At 36.2% G+C, this 18,125-nt stretch overlaps 1 protein-coding gene across 1 annotated transcript in view; it reads right to left on the bottom strand.

Moving 5' to 3' along the window:
* The window catches only part of TRDN (triadin), a gene marked incomplete in the record, with an annotated part of 469,162 nt that overhangs the window by 151,486 nt on the left and 299,551 nt on the right, over positions 1-18,125 (bottom strand).

Here is an 18,125-nt window from a genome sequence, read left to right as displayed (position 1 = left end):
AACAAATGGTAATACAGCATGTCCACGGGCACATACAATCTTTCTAGTTAAAAAATGAAGACAATTATTAGCAAGAATGTGAAGCTTACCCAGGGAAATATTACTGAACTAAATAAAGGCATGAAATATGCCTCTGAAAAATACTATTGCTTTAGTCCTGACGATTGCAACAATATTTTGCATTCCTATAGAGCCTACAGAGGAAAATATCCAGCAAAAAATAAAATAAAATAAAAGATCCCTTACAAATCATTACTGTTTTATACATAATTCCCAACATATTGATGAACAATTTGGACATAAAGTAACCTATTCAAGGTCAGTCAATGGCAAATCTAGAGCATGAAAACAGTCTCCTTTCTGACTTTAGCTTTTGCCTTTAAGGTGACATTATCTCTATTGTCATTTATCCCCACCACTGTTCCTCCTACCATTAGTGTGGCTATGGGCGATGGTATGTGGTGTGGAATATTGAGGAAGTATGTTACTTTTTTTAAGTTTCCTATTCTGTTTTTTCAGTTTTTTTCTCCACTTTGTTTGAACATTTTTCCTTAGAGAAACAGGATATTAAAATACACAACTATGAAACCACAGCTAAAAAAAGGATAATAGAAACATAGAAATTACAAACTAAAAATAAGACTGATTAAATAGCGTAGCTAACTATGTTTTGAAGAAGCTAAACAAATTCAGTGTGAGTAATTAGTGATATAATAATAATATTTGACCTGGTGTTCTAGATATAAAAGCATATTCATTTTATATATAGAATCATAGAACTTGGTGTAGGAAGAGACAAGAACAAATACTTAATAGACACCTACTAAGTACAGGGCACCATGCTAAGTGTTTGTACAAATGCAGAGTTATTTATGGACACTCACTCCTTCATTCAACTAACGTTAAACATTGATTGGAATTTGTTTAAGTCTATGTGACTCTGGTAAGAATTAGAACAGATCATGATTAAATCAGGACATATTTTTTTTGGCAAATAGTTATGAGCAAAGCTCCACCGGTTTTTCCTGATGGGTTTGTTTCCTGCCAAGAAAAAAAAGTTTCAATTTCCAATCCTTATTTTCATAGTGTTGAGGGAGCTAATTAATCACCTTAATTATGATCTTTATTATCCCCCAAACCATAATCTTTCATTCAGTTATAAGGGTTGTAGAAAATGAAAATGGCCTGAATTAGTTATATGATTTCCATCCATTCTATTTAGGATATAAGAAAACTCAGGAGATACCTTTATTTATTTAGGGAAGGCATTTTTAGTAGAAATTAACCTTATTCATTCAGCATATATTAACTAATTCCTACCATAAAAAAGACTATGAAATACTACCTGACAGGCAAGTAAGACTATAACTTCTAAGATAACTTTAATATATATATAAGAACTACCATTCACATAAAACTTTAATGTTTGTAAAGCATTTTGCATATATTATCACATTTGATCCTTCCAACAATCCACTTTTATTATCACAGACTTACAGATGAGGAAACTGAGGGTTAGTGAGCTTTAGATTACTCATCTAGGATCACATAGTTCATGAGTATCTGATGCAGGATTTTCAGTTAATCGACAGTCATTAAGCATTATTAAACCCATATTACATACCAGGAACTATGCTGAGAGCTGAGATACAAAGAAAAGCAAAAGCAAAAACAAAAAAAAAAATGAAAACAGCTCCCATCCTCAAGGAGCTAACAGACTAATGGGGAAGGCACCATTCCACTAACTATGTAATGATGACTAAATATGACATATGAAGGATAAACTAGAAGTAACGTCAGAGGGAAGGACCTAAAACTAAAGGATGGTTGGGAAAGGCTTCTTGTGCAAAGTGAGAATTTAGCTGAGACTTGAAGGAAGCCAGGTAAGCCAAAGGTGGAAATGAGGAAGGAGAAAATTCCAAGCAAGAGGGGCAGCTAGAGAAAATGCAGAATAGAAAGATGGAATTCTGTGTTGAGAGCCCTGGTTTCTTTGACTATTTATACTGAATGACTGAGAAACTGAGAGACATCTGGAGTGCTTCCTTAGCAGACTGTGAAGGAGGGAGTTGTCCAGAGGGGAAGGGAAGGACAACAGGATCGAGGTGAGATTTCAGTGACCCAATCTGTGTGTAGATTCAGACCGGTTGGCTTTCTTGTAGTCCAGAGCAAAAATAGGGAGGGAAACAAGGAGGCTGAGTGTTGTAGAGAAGAAATTTGTGTCAGACTTTTGGAACTCTAGGTGGAGACTCATTCCTGGGTGAGTTTCTGGTATTCAGTGTCATAATCTTATATAATTTTAAGTTGGAAACAAGTTGGAACTCTTTTTTACAAATAATAATATAGTAGTGCCTCCATTGGTTCAGAGGACCCATCCCTTACAGTTCTGTGATTCTATGAGTTTATTGCTTTAGTGTTAGCATTCTCCCTTCCCTCCTCACTTCCCCTATTGGGATAATCTAAAGATTTTAGGAAAAGTAAAAGCTTCTACTCTTGATAATAAACCCATTTTATATGGAACTTTAAGTTTTCCTACGAGATGTCATTAAATTATTACTGTGCCTATTTTGTATTTAAGGTAACTGAGGTTCAGAGAACTGAAGTCACTTGCCCATGCTCAAACATCTGAATGAGTAATGTCATAAGCGTAACTTGAACATAGGTCTCTTAACTCTAAATCCAGGGTTTTTTTAATTTCTGAAGCATGCTGTTCCTCTCTTCCTGGAAGATGAGAGGTCCCTTCCCTTTTGTGAACTTTATTTTCCCTAAATATATTCATGACACTGCCTTTTATCTATATTCTTAGTGTCATTTACATATTGATTAAGGCCAGAGGAAATACATTCTATGGCTGAGCCTAGGCAAATCTGTGAGAAAGTGGTTTTTTGTTTGGTTGCTTTTCTGATTTTAGGCACCATGCATATTTCCTTATATACTACTCTACCGTGATTGGTGCTCTCTCTTCCAAAGCATGAAGTACAGTCTTGATGCCTGCTGGCTACCCAGCATCTCCTATTAAGGTGCCCCTCCTCCAAAAGCCTGCCACCTCTTGGAACCCTACAACTATTTTGGATGTTTTGACTCTCTCGATGGGTATTAACAGCTTTAAAGATCATGTGTTTTTTTTCCAGTAATCTGCCCAAATGTATCCATTCTGTGACTATAGCAGCTTTCTAATGACAGAGACCACATACAGAGGAGATCAGACTTGACATCTGCTAACCCTACTCACTCTTAGCTCTTGAAGTCCCATGATAATAAAGAGGAATCCCATAATGAAACTGGAGGGTGTGGAATTAAGAAGGCAGCCCAGGGAGTGTATGTTGTCAAGAGAGGCAACTTTCTCACTGTTTCTATTTTATCTGTCTCTTTTTAGATCATAGGTGTATAGATTTGAAGCTGGAAAGAGAACTTAGAAACCTCTTCGGAATTGAAAACATAATTTCTATGGTACTTTATATATTGTTTGGGGTATGTAGAAAAACATAGACACATATACATATATATCTCAAACAAATATGTATATGATATATACATATGCATACATATAGCTATAGATATGACACTATATTTTTCTACAAAGAAAATATAGTATGAAAAGAAAAATATTCTTAAACCAGAAAAAACCCAGTATCAAAACACCCTAACAACATCAGGATAGGAAGAAGGGGAAATGGGGATCAGGAAAGTCCTCAAGGGGCATTAGGAAAACCAAACAGAATCTGCTAACAAAGACCTGAGTTGTAGACCCCAGCAAGGTTAAAGCTGCATAGAAATATCAGCCTAATTCCCATAAGGATGTTTGAATAATCGTTTAGCAATTTAACAATGGGAAAGAGTACTTCCAAGTCCCTGTTGAAAGATGTAGCAATATAAAGGATTTATGGCAAACCGGAGATATCAAATGTTTCCTTTTCTCTAATTCTTCTATATTTGAATAGATATAGCTAACACCCTGCTAGCAAAACTAAGATGAATTGATGTCTATATGAAAGCAAACATTTTAATGTGGAATTAACTTAATAATCTACCTTGGCATGTGTTTGTTTAGCATAAGCTCCATTTTCCTATTTTTATGGATTCTTTAAATTTATTTTAAACTGCATATATCATCAAAATACTATTTATAAGGAACTTTTGAAGTTTATGATGACTGTTAAACCCTCTAAATGAATTTACTTTAACACAAGAATTTTTTATAAACTTGGTCTCTCTCTCTTCTCCTGTCTCTCTCTCTCCCTCCCTCTTCCCTTCCTCTCTCTCTCTCTCTCTCTCTCTCTCTCTCTCTCTCTCTCTCTCTCTCTTTCTCTCTCTCTCTCACCAGAATTACAGTGACCACTGAAAGGCTTTATTCACTGCTTATTGCCATGGAATTTTTCAGTCACTCTTTTCTGACCTGGACCAGCTTACCCCTCCATAGGCAGCCTGGTGGCCACCCTTTCAGGGGCTCTCCATAATGATGATCACAGTCTTTGTACAGACACCTGATCAGCTTGAGCCCTCCTGAGCTCAAGTAATCTACTAACTTCAGCCTCCTTACTAGCAGGAATTATAGGGACCGAAACATCACACCCAGTTCCATTTAACTTTGAATATCAGAAACCAAAACTTGAAACTTCCTTGGATTCTAAACAAGAAAAGTGGTGATTACAAACATCTTTTGTTAAGGATCCTATAAGATGTGCTTAAATTGTATTTAAGGACCTCTTATTGATTCCCAAAATGGAGACAAGAAATAGGATTACCATTAGACAGAAGAAGAAACCACAACAGGGAAAAGTTGAGTACTATTTCAGTCCCTCTGAAATGAATCAAGAAGCCGACACTACCTCCTCTAACAATATCAGCATTTATATAGTGCTTTGCTTTATGATTTGCAAAGTACTTTACAGTCATTATGCCCTTATACCCTTACAACTACCCCATGATAAACTGAATACATATGATTAGTGTTTTGATTTTGCCAATAGAGAAATTAAGGCTGAGTTGAAGTAATTTTTTTTTCATCATCACAGGACAGATCTGATGTCATGCATGTGAACCCAAGTCTTCCTGATTCCAAATCTGGTACTTTTCCCACTATAATATAAACTCTGATCTAGTGACATGTAAACCCAGTACTCCATCCATCTACCTAGAAAATATTCCCTTTTTCCCTATATGTTCATCTACCTTTGGATCCAATGTAATTTTATTTTTCAGTTCATCTAGGTATTGAATCAAACTCTAAAGTATTATTATTTTAAATCTGAGTGGTTAGGGGAGTGCTATTCAAACAAAAGCTTCTCCCTCAAAAGAGGGAGAGGGACATCCATCTCAGAACTGAAAGCTACTACATGCTTAAAAGCTCTTGGGCTAAAAACAGTTTGCGTTAGTAGCTCTAGGAAAGCATATTTCTGGGCATTACTTCATTTCAGTATGATAATTACCACACTGAGATGAAATTAATCGTGAAGCAGCCTTTGGCCATTCTGTCTGGCCAAGGGGACTGCAGCTGGAGAAGAGCGCTTATTTGCTTCCAGAGATGCAAATTTCAAAAGGTGTACATTGCAATGGTATGAATAATTTATCAAAATAATCTGTTATTGCTGGAGGTTAAAAAAAATCTAAATAAACTGGCAGCATCATTTACAATAACTGGCATAATTTAGCCAAGCCTACAAATGCATTGTATCAGGGTTTTTTGTTTGTTTTGTTTTGCTATAAATATTGATTTATCTGGGCATTATGGTTTCCCCTCCCTGTTGACTATAAGTATGCCTTAATATAGTCCTTTATCAGGAAAGAATCTTATGGAAAATGTTTAATTGCTTAGCCTTTGCCAAAGATTTCCCTAAATAGAGCAAAGGAAACTTCTCTCAGTTAAAATCATGTGAAGATCACCTTAGTTAAGACTTTTTGAGTTTGAACCTGAGTGATTGAAAACTTATCTGTAGTCTCTGCAGATTGGATTGGTTCTTTCCTGGGATTACAAGTGAAGGAGTTTTTCCCCCCTCTGGGGAAATCATTCATTTGTTATTTGTCCTTCATTCTCAAAGAGGACTATAACATCAGGAAGGTGATGTCATGACTTGGAAGTGAATTGGATTTAAGTGAGGAAGCCTGTGCAAAGTCACCAGCCTCACTTTCTCCTCCAGAGCCATGAGGGTCCCGTGTCAAGATATAGATCAGAATGACTGTAGATGGCCTCCTTCCTCTTGGAAACTGGGAAGTGGAGAAAGGAAGGGCAAGCTACCAAAATTATCCTTAAAAAGAACAGCCATTAAGCTTCTTCATGAGAGGTAGCATGGTATAGTACTCCACAATAAATGGACATTGGGAAATATTTTCTTGTACTCATTTGACTGTTTGAAAAAATGAATGGGGAAGGGAGGGAGAACTAAGATGGCAGAATAGAGGCAGAAACTCACCTGAACTCTTCCGAATTGCCCACCAAACAATTTAAAAATTAGGCTTCAAATCTAATTCTAGAGTGGCAGAAACAACAAAAGGTTGGGGTAAAACAATTTTCCAGCCCAAGAAAACTTAGAAGGTTAGGAGGAAAGGTCTGCAACACCAGGATGGTAGTCTGGCCCAGAGTGCAGTGCAGGCCACATTGCAACAACTCAGGCAGCAGACCTTGGAGGTGGTTGCCTCAGTGGCAGCTGCAGCTTTATGAGCTTTCAACTCACCAATGGTTAAGTGGGTTGGGAAAACTCATCAGAAAAACATTACAGGGGACCCTCTGCTGGTGCCGAGGTGAGGACCCTGCTGCTTTGCCCATACACAGTTCTGTGGTGTGGTTCCAGGACAAAGTGAAGTACTGGAGAAGAGCAGGGGCCCTGGTAATTGTTTCAAGGCAGAGAAGAATGCTTGTGGTCACTCACAAGGAAGGAGGGGTCCTGGTCTTAGTTCCAAGGCAAAAAAGAGTATTAATGGTTGCAACCAGGAGAGTAGGAGTGATTGTTATCTAGACAGAGGCTGAATGAAGATTGAAGTAGACATTTTGTTTTCACATTTTTGCTGTGTTTTCTTTTGCAATGGGACTAATATGACTTCACATGTATAAGCTATATCAAATTGGCTGCCTTCTTGAGGAGAATTTGATATTCAAAAAGTGTTAAAAATGTATGTGTAATTGAAAAAAAATTAAAAAAGAAAATTAATGGTGTATGTCAAGGAATTCTACCTCAATTGAATTTACCTCCTTTCCTTATAAATTTAATCCAGCTATTTCTTAAGTCTTTTAAATCAAATTCAGTAGAATTTGATATAGAACTTGTCATAGTAAGGACATATCTATCAGAAACAAAATTATTGTGTCCCTTTTTTAGGGCCCCTTCTCTTTTGATAAGGTGAACTAACACAGATAAAAACATATCCAAATAGGAACACTCAGTGGATTAGCTCTTATCAGTCAATAGTCAGTAAACATTTGCTAAGTGCTATGTGCCAGGCACTGTGCTAAGTGGTAGGTATACAAATGAAAATAGACAGTCCCTGTCCTCAAAGAGTTTACAGTCTAAGGGGGGAGGGGTGTAACACACAAATGGAAGTTGAAAAGGGGAAGAAGGCACTTATCTTTGGGGTTTGATGGAGAGTTCTATAAATTCTAAAAGTGGTATAGCTGGTAGGAAATGGGGAGAGAAATTGTGCTGAGATCCCTCTTTAAATAGATACTTTGGAGCCCATGGACCTGCTCTTGAGGGTCTAAACAGAATGGCAGAGGAATCAGATGAGATGTGAGTACCAAGCAGATTCAATATTACAGCACAATGAGATTTTCCAGTGGTGAGTTTCCTGGGAAAGGAAAACATGATGAAAAGTTCCAAAGAAATCCAAAAGCAGTATAGCTGCTGAAAAGTTTTTTTTTTACATATGTATTAACCATATGCATATCCATAATGAACAGATTCTTAGTAGATTGCTTTAAATCTACCAAAATGAGGAATTTAGAGTTGGTGTATAACCAAACAACTCCTGCTAAGCTTATTCTGCAGGCTGAATAGTGAATCAAAGGACTAAATATCTCCCAATAGAGCTTTTGAAATAGAACATGCTTTACTGAATGCTCACTGTTAGTTATTCATTCATGCATTCACTCAACAAGTATTTACTGAGTTCTTATGCAATATGCTAGCTGCCTAAGGGGAGAAACACAAAAGTGTAACATGTCGTCCCTGACCTTATGTAGCTTAGAGTCTTCTTAACATAGTTTTTGTATATTTTCCAGTGAACTTAGCATGGCCCCTAAAATAATTAGAGACAAGAATCTATATAATAACGTCCCCCTCCAAAAGTACATTGCATACATGTTGTTTTTAACATACTAAGTACATGTTCTTTATCTTAAGTAGAATGCAAACTCTTTGAGAGCCAGGATTATTTCATTGGTGTCTTTGTATTCCTAGGGTCTAGCATAGTAACTGGCATGCAATAGGTATCTAACAATTTCTTGTTGAATGAATGGATTGGGGAACATTATTCTATATACTACCTTAAAGCAGAAAATTATTAAGTGCTAACTAAATAGTGTATATAATAAACTCTTAAGGAGTTCAGGTGAGGACAAGACCACCACAGACTAGCAATTTCAGGGAAAAGTTCCTGAAGGAGGTGAAATTTGAACAAAGCCTTAAAGGATAAGGAGTCTTTGAGAATGAAGTTTGAGTGAACTTGATGAGAAGAGAAGCCTTTGAAAAAGTAGATAGTAAGGAAATGGAACTTGTGTGTGTGGGTCTCTCGATTATCTGGGAGATGTGGGAAGGGGCAGTAGTTCCTTGCAAAGTAGGAAAAGTCAATCTTCCTCTAAGAATGAAAAGTTGGCTCTGTAAAGCAATTTCCTTATACGAATGAGGTCCCTAGTCAGTGAGATTCAGATATGCCGAGTACAGAATGTGGAACCAGGTGAGAGAATAGCCTTCTATTTGGCTGAAAATCAAATTTTACCAAGAGTTGGGAGAATGGGAGAATGCAACAACAGGGAGGGGAGGAGAAAGGAGGAATTCAAACCATGAGAGAAACAGAAGAATAAAGTCTATGCCAGTAACAAGTAGGGAATCTGTACAATGTACCTGCAAATAGGAAATAGTGAGTTGAGAAAGAGCTAGGAATATTAGGAGGCAATTTTTCCTTCAAAATAATTCTTGGAATAATTAAGGCATGATAAAGCACAAAAAGGAGAATATGAAGAGTATCTTTTCAAGTATTTTCATATATCATGGTTAAAGAGGGCATTTTAAAATCAGACTAAACAGAAGCATGCAGCAAAATATTTTATAGGCATCTCAGAGAACCAGAAAAGCAACTCTGTAGTCTTGATGTCTTTCTAGTAGAAGGAATTGTATCTTTTCTTCAGACCTAGGTTGTTCAACATGTAGCAGAGAAAATTAGCAATTTTGTCGTCTGGGGCAATTCAGTTCAGGTTGGAGGGTGCCAGGGGAGAAAACTCACCCAGGGCACAGCAGACCATCTGGCAGCTTCTAACTGTATCTCATTCTTGCAATCTAGATACTAAGCATAGTTGTTTCTACTCTGTAGTCCGAATGCAATTTCTTTCAGTGCCCTTCCCTTTGAGCACTATAGGCCAAATCCCCACTCACCCTATACTAGTTATGGCTGAAATCAAGGCAAAGTTTTAGCAAGGGACATTTCCATTATAAACACTGTGATAAACATCATATGGATATGTGGCTTTTCATGTAGCTGCACTAAAAGTGGTAGGTAACAAATGACTCATCAGCATTCAGTTTCTTTCCAAGTGCCACTGGTAAAATAAAGCCTTAGATCACATGTTAATATTCACAATGAAATATGACTTTTGCCTGGCCTTGGGGCCTCAGTTCATGCTAAACTCTTGTCTGAGGAATGATGATCTCTTCACAGTAAACAATGCCCTACTCTTTAGCACCTTTCTGGATTTGCTCTAGGACTTGAGATACTTCAGCTGATGGCTCACATACCAGCTATGATTCAGATAAATAAATGGGCCCCACACTGTTTACTGTCCTGTAAAGAGTATTTCACCACTCCTTACGCTCCTCTCTATAAATAGCATTGGGAATTATGTTCACCTATCAGCAGGAGCAGCCCCGGATGCCTGCTAAGCAGTTTTAAATTTAAATTGACATTTAACAGGTGGCCAAGTGGTTCCCTTAATATCAAAGTGATGAGCTGAGGTTACTCAGGATTGGCTTTACTTTTGAAGCCCACATTTTCACATATCGTAGCCAATAGAATAGTTTTTCCCAGGATAACCATCAAATGGGAGATAATGAGTTACTTAAGCAGACGGCTTCTAATTTTGAATGTTCTAAATCTACACATGTATGAACAAATAAGGGAGTTAATATTCGATTATGGAAACAATGAGCAGAAAAGCTTTTGGTAGCAAGTGAATGAGTGCCAGCACGTGGAAATAATCTTACAGGCACTTTGGCAAAGTATGAGGCCACACCTGATCTAAAATCTCACCTTAACTCAAAATGTGTAATTATAAAGTTATGAACTAAGCTTTTTACTGGCTTAACATGGAGGCAAGGGGGAAGAAGGTGTTAATTGCAAATGACATTTGACAATTTTAGAAATGCAATAAATGTGAGTAACAAAACTGGTCTGAGAAGGAAGTTAGAAAATTCCAAATTGAGTAAAGTACTCTGGTTAACTATTTATATGACTGAAAATGTTTAGAAAATCTGGGAGGCTTAACTAACCATTGGATGCAGAATTAGGATTATGAAAGATACTGAAATGCTAGATGAATGGAAGAAACTGAGTATTATTAGAGATGAAGTCTTATATTTGGGTTTAAAATTTTAAGTTGATAAGATGGGAAAGACAAGGTTTAAAGCATTATTTTTTTCTGAAAAACAGATCAAGGGGTTTAGTGGAATGTAAACTCAATATGAGTTAACAGGGTGACTTGGCAGTTAAGAAATCGTAAGTTTGGGGCTGCTAGGTGGTGCCATAAGTACAGCACTGGCCCTGGAGTCAGGAGGACCTGAGTTCAAATTGGACCTCAGACACTTGACACACTTACTAACTGTGTGACCTTGGACAAGTCATTTAACCCCAACTGCCCTACCTTCCCCCCTCTAAAAAAAAAAAAGAAATCATAAGCTGCATTTTTGGGGCTGGGGGTGGGGTGGCAGTGATCTTACCATACTCAATTCAGTTATCCTTTGTTTAAATATTATACTGTCTTAAATTATTGTGGCCACATTTTAGGAAGGAAGGAAGCATTTATTAAGCATCTACTATGTCCCAGGCACTATACTAAGTGCTTTATAAGTATCATCTCATTTTATCCTTAAAACAGCCCTGGGAGGTAAGCGCTGTTGTTACCTGCAGTATATATTTGAGGAAATTGATGGAAACAGAGGTTAAGCCACTTGCCCAGAGTGACATAGCCATTAAGAGTCTTGAGGCCAGATTTGAACTCAGGTCTTCCTGACGCCAGGCCCAGTTATTTTATCCACCATGCTTCTTATTTAAAATTATTTCCTATTTATCCTTTTATGTCCTATATTTATGTTTATGTTGTCTCCCCATTTAGATTATAAGCTCTTTGAGGTTAGGGACTTTCTTTTACCATTTTTTGTAATTCCCGTGCTTAGCACAGTGTCCGGTACACAGTAGGCACCAAATATAACATTAATTGAATTGAGTTGAACTGAACCCAGCTGTCGTGATAAACTAGAGGAATGTACAGAGAAAAGTCAAGTAAGACAATGAAGGCCTTGAGTTCATAACATATTAAACTGTTTGAGGGAACTGAGGATGTTGAGCTTGAAGAGATGGACTATGGAGAACATGACAGTCTTGTTCAAACACTCAAAGGGCCCTCACATGGAAGAGAGATTCCATATGCTCTGCCAAGAGGCTATGACTAATGGCAATGTGTAGAAGTTGGGAAGAGGAAAATTTAGATTTGATATTAAGACAGACTTCCTCATAATTAGCACTCTACAAAGGTACAGCTGCTTCAGAAGGTAATAGTTTTTTGTTTTTTGGTTTTTGTTTTTGTTTTCACAAAAAGTGCTCAAGTTAAGGCCGGGTAACAATTTGTCAGGTATGTTGTACAAAAGATCCTTGTCCAGGTAAAGACTGAACTAGATGGCCTTTTAGGTCTTTTAAAACTCAGATTTTTGAGCTTTTGATGGCACATTTCTGTTGTTTTGTTAAAAATTTCTTTTTTACTTTGAGACCCTCAAAACCAAGACTGAATTTCTGTGCCACTTGTGGTATTGAAGTGAGCAAGAAAAGGGATGCCACTAATTTAAAAAATACACTTTAGACATGGAAAGAACTTTAAAACCCATCTAGCCAAAACTTGTAAAGGTATACAAAAGGACTTGGGATCAGAAGACCTGGCTTCAAATCTCAGCTCCAACAGTCATTAGCCATGTGACTATGGGCTATTTTTGTAACCTCTCTAGACTTCAGTTTCCTTCACTGTTGAATAAGAAGGATTGAGCAGATGACCTTGAAGGTCCCTTCTAGCTCTAAATCTGTATCTCTTGAAATTACAAAATGTTATATGAAGTCCCAAAGTTAATGGCAGATCTGGGACTAGAATGTAACGTCTCTAATTGCTGTCATAGTAAGTTCTCATGGTCAGGTCGCAAAATTTGGCCAATGGGATCAGAATTCTTAAAAAGGTATCCGTATCAATTCGATAACTCTCTGCAGTGAGATGGCACTAGGATTGAAAACTATTCCTGATGAAAGTTGGACAATACATTCCAATAATGTCCACATGATGTTCATAATCCAGGTATTAATCTACTGCAGGATTTAATATGCTATGTACAGAAAGACAGAAGTTCTAAGGAGTCTGGGGAGGCAATCTCATCTCTTTGCAAGATCTTTGCTTCCAGGGCACAGATAACTTCTTCAAAAATAAAGAATAACTCAAAGAAATAAGTATCAGTTCCAACATCAGAATGACAGTTATTAAAGGGATCATATTTCCATCACCCTTGCTCTCAATTAAACAATTCAGCATATCTTAAAAGCCATATGGAGATTGCTCTGGATCCTTTCATGGATCAAAATTGAAGTCTCGAAGAAGACGGGTGAACAAAGAAAATATGAATGAGAAACTGAGCTAGCGATGTAATTTTTTTAAAAGTCAACAACAAGGAAATAGACTAACGTTGAGCTTGAAAAGCAAACATTCCCAGTATTCGGAGCAGGGAAAATGACAGAGCAGATGGCAGCTGATTACCACAAACTTCAAGATAATTTGCTGCACATTAGAATGCTAGAAAATTCCTACTGAATTTCTATAATAAAAAACAGCAAAGAGATTATCTAATGTGCTGACAACTTCCACAGTGTTCTGTTTTTTACCCACTAATGCTCTCCAACAAGCTTGTTCATTCATTCCTTCAGTTTTAATCTCACTAATAAATGGCTGTTTGTAAGACAAGCACAGACATTTTAAAAAGGACTATTTGGTGCAAAATAGATACTGTACACCTGCACGGGAATGGTGAACCCGTATTCTTGGGGAAAAGCTTTTTTCCTTGTATGAGGCCTATGGTCAATTATGCAAACTCTGTAGCCTGGAGTCTGGGATAGAACACTGGAAAATAAGGGTTTTCAATGGCAAGCTTTCAGAGGCAGAATCTAAACTACAGTATCCAAAATCAATATCTACACCAGAGATGGGGAACTGTGGCCTCAAGGCCGCAGGCTCCCCACCCTTATTCCATACCTTGTGCTACACAACATTGCTTCTTATTCTTAACTAAAGATCATTTCATTCCCTAATGGTTCAGGCTAAGGACATGCCCTCTTAAGGAAGATACATCTTATCTTTGTAGTCTCTGCGAGATATTGGCTACATGAAGAACAGAAAGTCAAGATAATAAGCAAACATGTGTTACATCAGTAAAGGCTTCCTGAAGTCCAAAATAGTGAAAACCAAGCCCATTAGTCCAAAAGAAACTCATTAGTCTAAATTAACCAGATCTTTGATAAATAATTTTAAAATTAAGGATCATCACCATAGCATTTTCCAGTCTAAAAAGAAGGTTAAAAAAGGTGATGGGATAGAGCTTCATGAAGAGGGGGAAAAAAGTGAATCCAAGCTTAAGTCCTGTTGGCTAAAACTTCCTGCATTGCCCCTACCTCTCTCTGTCTTTTCTTCTTGCACTACACTAGCTCCTTTTTGGGTTCAATCCCAGGTTTATATCTTAATTTCTCTCACTATCCATTTCATTTTTCCCAATTATATTTAGAGTCCAAAAGCTAGCGGCAGCATGGTTTGTGGGAAGAACCTAGACTAGAATTCGGAAGATCTGAACTTTGGACTGGGTTCTGCCACCATCAGTGTAAGCTTGGCCAAATTACTAACCCCCTCTAGCTTTCAGTTTTCTTATCTATAAAATTAGCAAGTAATTATAGTAATCTGATATCATGAGAATTTGGTAACTCTGCAAAGGTAGTTCAAACTTTTGAATAGTCAACACATTAAAATTAAATGATTACTGTGTGCCAAGTACTGTTTTAGGTCTAAAAGAGATATAATGGTAAGTGAATTATTTCTACCCTCAAAAAGCTTGCAGTTTGGTGAAGGAGATATGATACTTAGAAAAATAAATATTAAATGAAACAAAAGATGTTAAGTGTTTAAAAGTGGTAGAGTACTAAAAAGATGAGTGAGCTATAGCAGAGAAGGGGCATATAGCAGAGTGTCATTGGTTCTATGGAAGTCTTAAGTCATTGGTTCTATGGAAGTCAGAGGGCTTAAGCTGAGGAAAGTCCCCAGAAAATGTGAGCTTTTTCTCTAATACCCCCCAAATCCCCAGTGCCTATCTATCTACATACATTATAATATAACATACTTTTTCTTACCCAAATATTTCCAGTAAGATGAATTTTGCTATAATAAAGAGGCCAGGGGTTAACTAGAGATAGATATAAAATGTAAGATTAGGGAAAGAATCCAAACTCTGCCTGGGTATGTATTGGCAATTAAGTTGGGACTTTCTTACTGTTTTAGAATGATAAATTAATTAAGTGTCTTTGATTGATCCTTACCAAGCCCAAAACCCTATCTACTAGCTGCTAAGCCTATGTGGGCATGAAGCCCTCAGGCTCCTAAGGGGAGTTGCTAAGACCAGAGTCAATAGTAGGAACCTAAGTTCTGGTCCCTCGATGATGTTTGATGACAGCTAAAGAGTGTATAAAAAGAGAGAATAGAGCTATTTGTGAGGGGCTATGTGTCACATGAGGAGTGGTGCGTGACTCTGGGCCAAACGTTGTTATGATCTCCCTGGCTTCTGAACTCAGATGTTGGTTTCTTTGCATCTATGAATTGTATTTGGTCTGTTTATAATGTATGTTTGTAATTTGTTTTGTTTTTATTCTGAAGTTCAGGGTGCTGGATTTTTCCCCCTGAACTAAGTGAATGATATTTGTATGTTGCATTGAAATAAGACTGTTAACCCCTTAACATTGCTTTCCTTAGTAAAGCAGATCAAAAGAACCTGTGCTGGTAGCATTCTTCTTGTTGGGCTTGTGTTGTTTTTTCACTCCCACAACAGTTGTTAGCCGAATTATTGAAACAGAGTATTAGCTAGCAAATTCCATATCTAGTTGCTTAGAGTGATTGTAACTGAATACAGAGAAATTTTTTGTCTAAAATAAATTCCCTAATGCTGAAGAGGAGGGAACCAAATGGAACTAAGGGGCTATTATCTTGGTCCCTCTACCCCAGGGTTAAATTGAGCTAATTATTATAACTGGTGTTACATGAGTAAGGAAAACTCCTTTCTGAGTGAATGAAACATAGAAGGGGCATAGGATGTCAAATACAGAGAAGAGAGAACAAAGGTAGGGATATAAGCAAGCATGGGAAACTGAGGAATTTAGCTTAACCTAAGCATAAAGTAAGGGGGCAGAATTTTGGTAGTATGAAATAAGATTGAGAAAGTAAGTTGAGTAGTTGGTTTTGATGGTCTTTAAATATACCAATAAGGATTCTGGACTACTGACTATCAGCCTTTAGGAGACACCTAAATTCTGATCAGAGGAGTGCTATGACTAGATCAGCATAGAAGGAAAAAGAAAGGTTAAGCTGATTGTGGCATTTCAAAGCATATATTAAAAGGGACAAGTCTGGAGGAAACAATTAAAATGAGAGAGAACAAGGTAAATTAACCACAAAGGAAATGAAAAGAATTATCAAAATTTTCTATCCACAACTATATGACAGGAAAACTGAGAATATAAAGGAAATGGATTGTTATCTAAAACATATGAAATATTTAAATTAACAGACAAACAACAACAACAAGAAAGAGAGAAAAACGTTAACTCAACTTCAGAAAGTAAAATTGAACAAGCCATAAGGGATCTATTACGGGGGTAAGGGAGTAGAGGTGGAACAAACTTTGACCCATACAGATTTATAGTTGAAATATAGTTGAAAGAGAAATTAATAACCATGCTATACAAATTTTTCTCCATATTTAAGGAAGAAAGCTTTAGACCAAAATGTTGAGATAAATATGGTCCTAATATATAACTTAGGGAAAGATAACATAGATTAATAGAAGTATTGATTGACCAATATCTTTAATGGACATTGATATAAAAACTTCCAGTAAAATTCTAGCAAAAAAAGACTTAAAATATACCCTTAAATTATTCAGTATGATAATATTGATTTTGACTAGATGTGGTTCAACATTAGGAAAACAAAATTAATTATATTAGAAGAAAAAGGAAGCAAAACCCCATTTATGTCAAGACCTGCAAAAAATCGCCTTTTACAAAATAGTACATATGATTTAAAAACCCCTAAAAACATGGTCATGAGAAGAATATCCATAATAGGATAAAAAATATCTACCTAAAATGAAAAAAACCCAGTATTATTTACAATGGAAAAATACCAAAAGCTCTCTCAGTAAAGGCAATACAAGGATGCCTCCTCCCTGTTATTATTTGAGAAAATTCCATAACTGCTACTAATAGCAACAATGAGACATACACATCAAAAGAGAGGAGGAAAAATTATCTTTACTTTTGATAATGTGATGGTTTACTTAGAAAACCCCAGAGAATGAGCAAGGGAATTAAGTGAACAATAGCTTCAATAATATATCAGGCTACATAATAAGCCCATATAAATCATCCACATTTCTGAATATCATTAACAAGCACTAAAGAAATTATCAAAAGAGAAATCCCATTCAAAATAATTTCAAAATCAATAAATGTCTTGGATTAATTCTACCAACACATTTAAGATATGTAAATGAAAACACTTACCACAAAAATAAAATAATATAAATGATTTCCAGGAAAATATTTTTTCACTGTAGAGCTATGCCAATAGAATAAAAATTATAAAACTATCTAATTTAATTTTCAGCATTATATTAAATTGCCTGGGGAAAATTTTATTACAGTATAGAAAAAAATGAAATTATTTTGAAAGAAAAAAATGATTTGTCATTGGAAGGGAAATATTTAAAAAAAACCAACTAGGAATGAAGGGAGCATACAATTCAGGAGCTAACATTATAAGTCAACAATCATCAAAACTATTCAGTACTGGTAAATAAAAATAGGCACAGGTCACCAAAATAGACTAGCTAAGTAGAGAATTAGAAATAATTGCACTTAATAGATGAGTATTTGATAAAACAAAGAATATAAATAATTTGGAAATAACTCCTGGTTTGAAAAGGACTTCTGGGGGAAAACAGTTTGGGAGAAAAAATCTGTTAAACTAGCATTTAATGCCATATTTCTGAATAATTTCCCATTAGACACCTGTCCTAAATATTAACAGTTCACATCATTTTTAAATAAAGGAAAATGGGAGGAATTATTTTATTTTATTTTTAATTTATGGAATAAAACAAGCATTTCCATAATATAGTATAATAAAAAAGATGATTGCACATGAAACTGCAAATCAATTGTGTACAACTTGCTATTCCTTTTAAATATATAATACAGTTATCATGCAAATTTCTTTTTTTTTTTCTCTTTTTTCCTTTCCCTGCCCTGGACACGGTTACTACTATTAGACACAAATAAGTGTGCACGTGTGTGTAAAATCATTCTATAAATACTTCTATTTATCCATCCACAATTATGATGAGAAGAAAAATTCTAAAGCAGAT

This window comes from Trichosurus vulpecula, chromosome 7 (assembly GCF_011100635.1).
Source record: "Trichosurus vulpecula isolate mTriVul1 chromosome 7, mTriVul1.pri, whole genome shotgun sequence".
NCBI classification, from domain to species: Eukaryota; Metazoa; Chordata; class Mammalia; order Diprotodontia; family Phalangeridae; genus Trichosurus; species Trichosurus vulpecula.
This window is presented reverse-complemented; position numbering and strand designations above follow the sequence as displayed.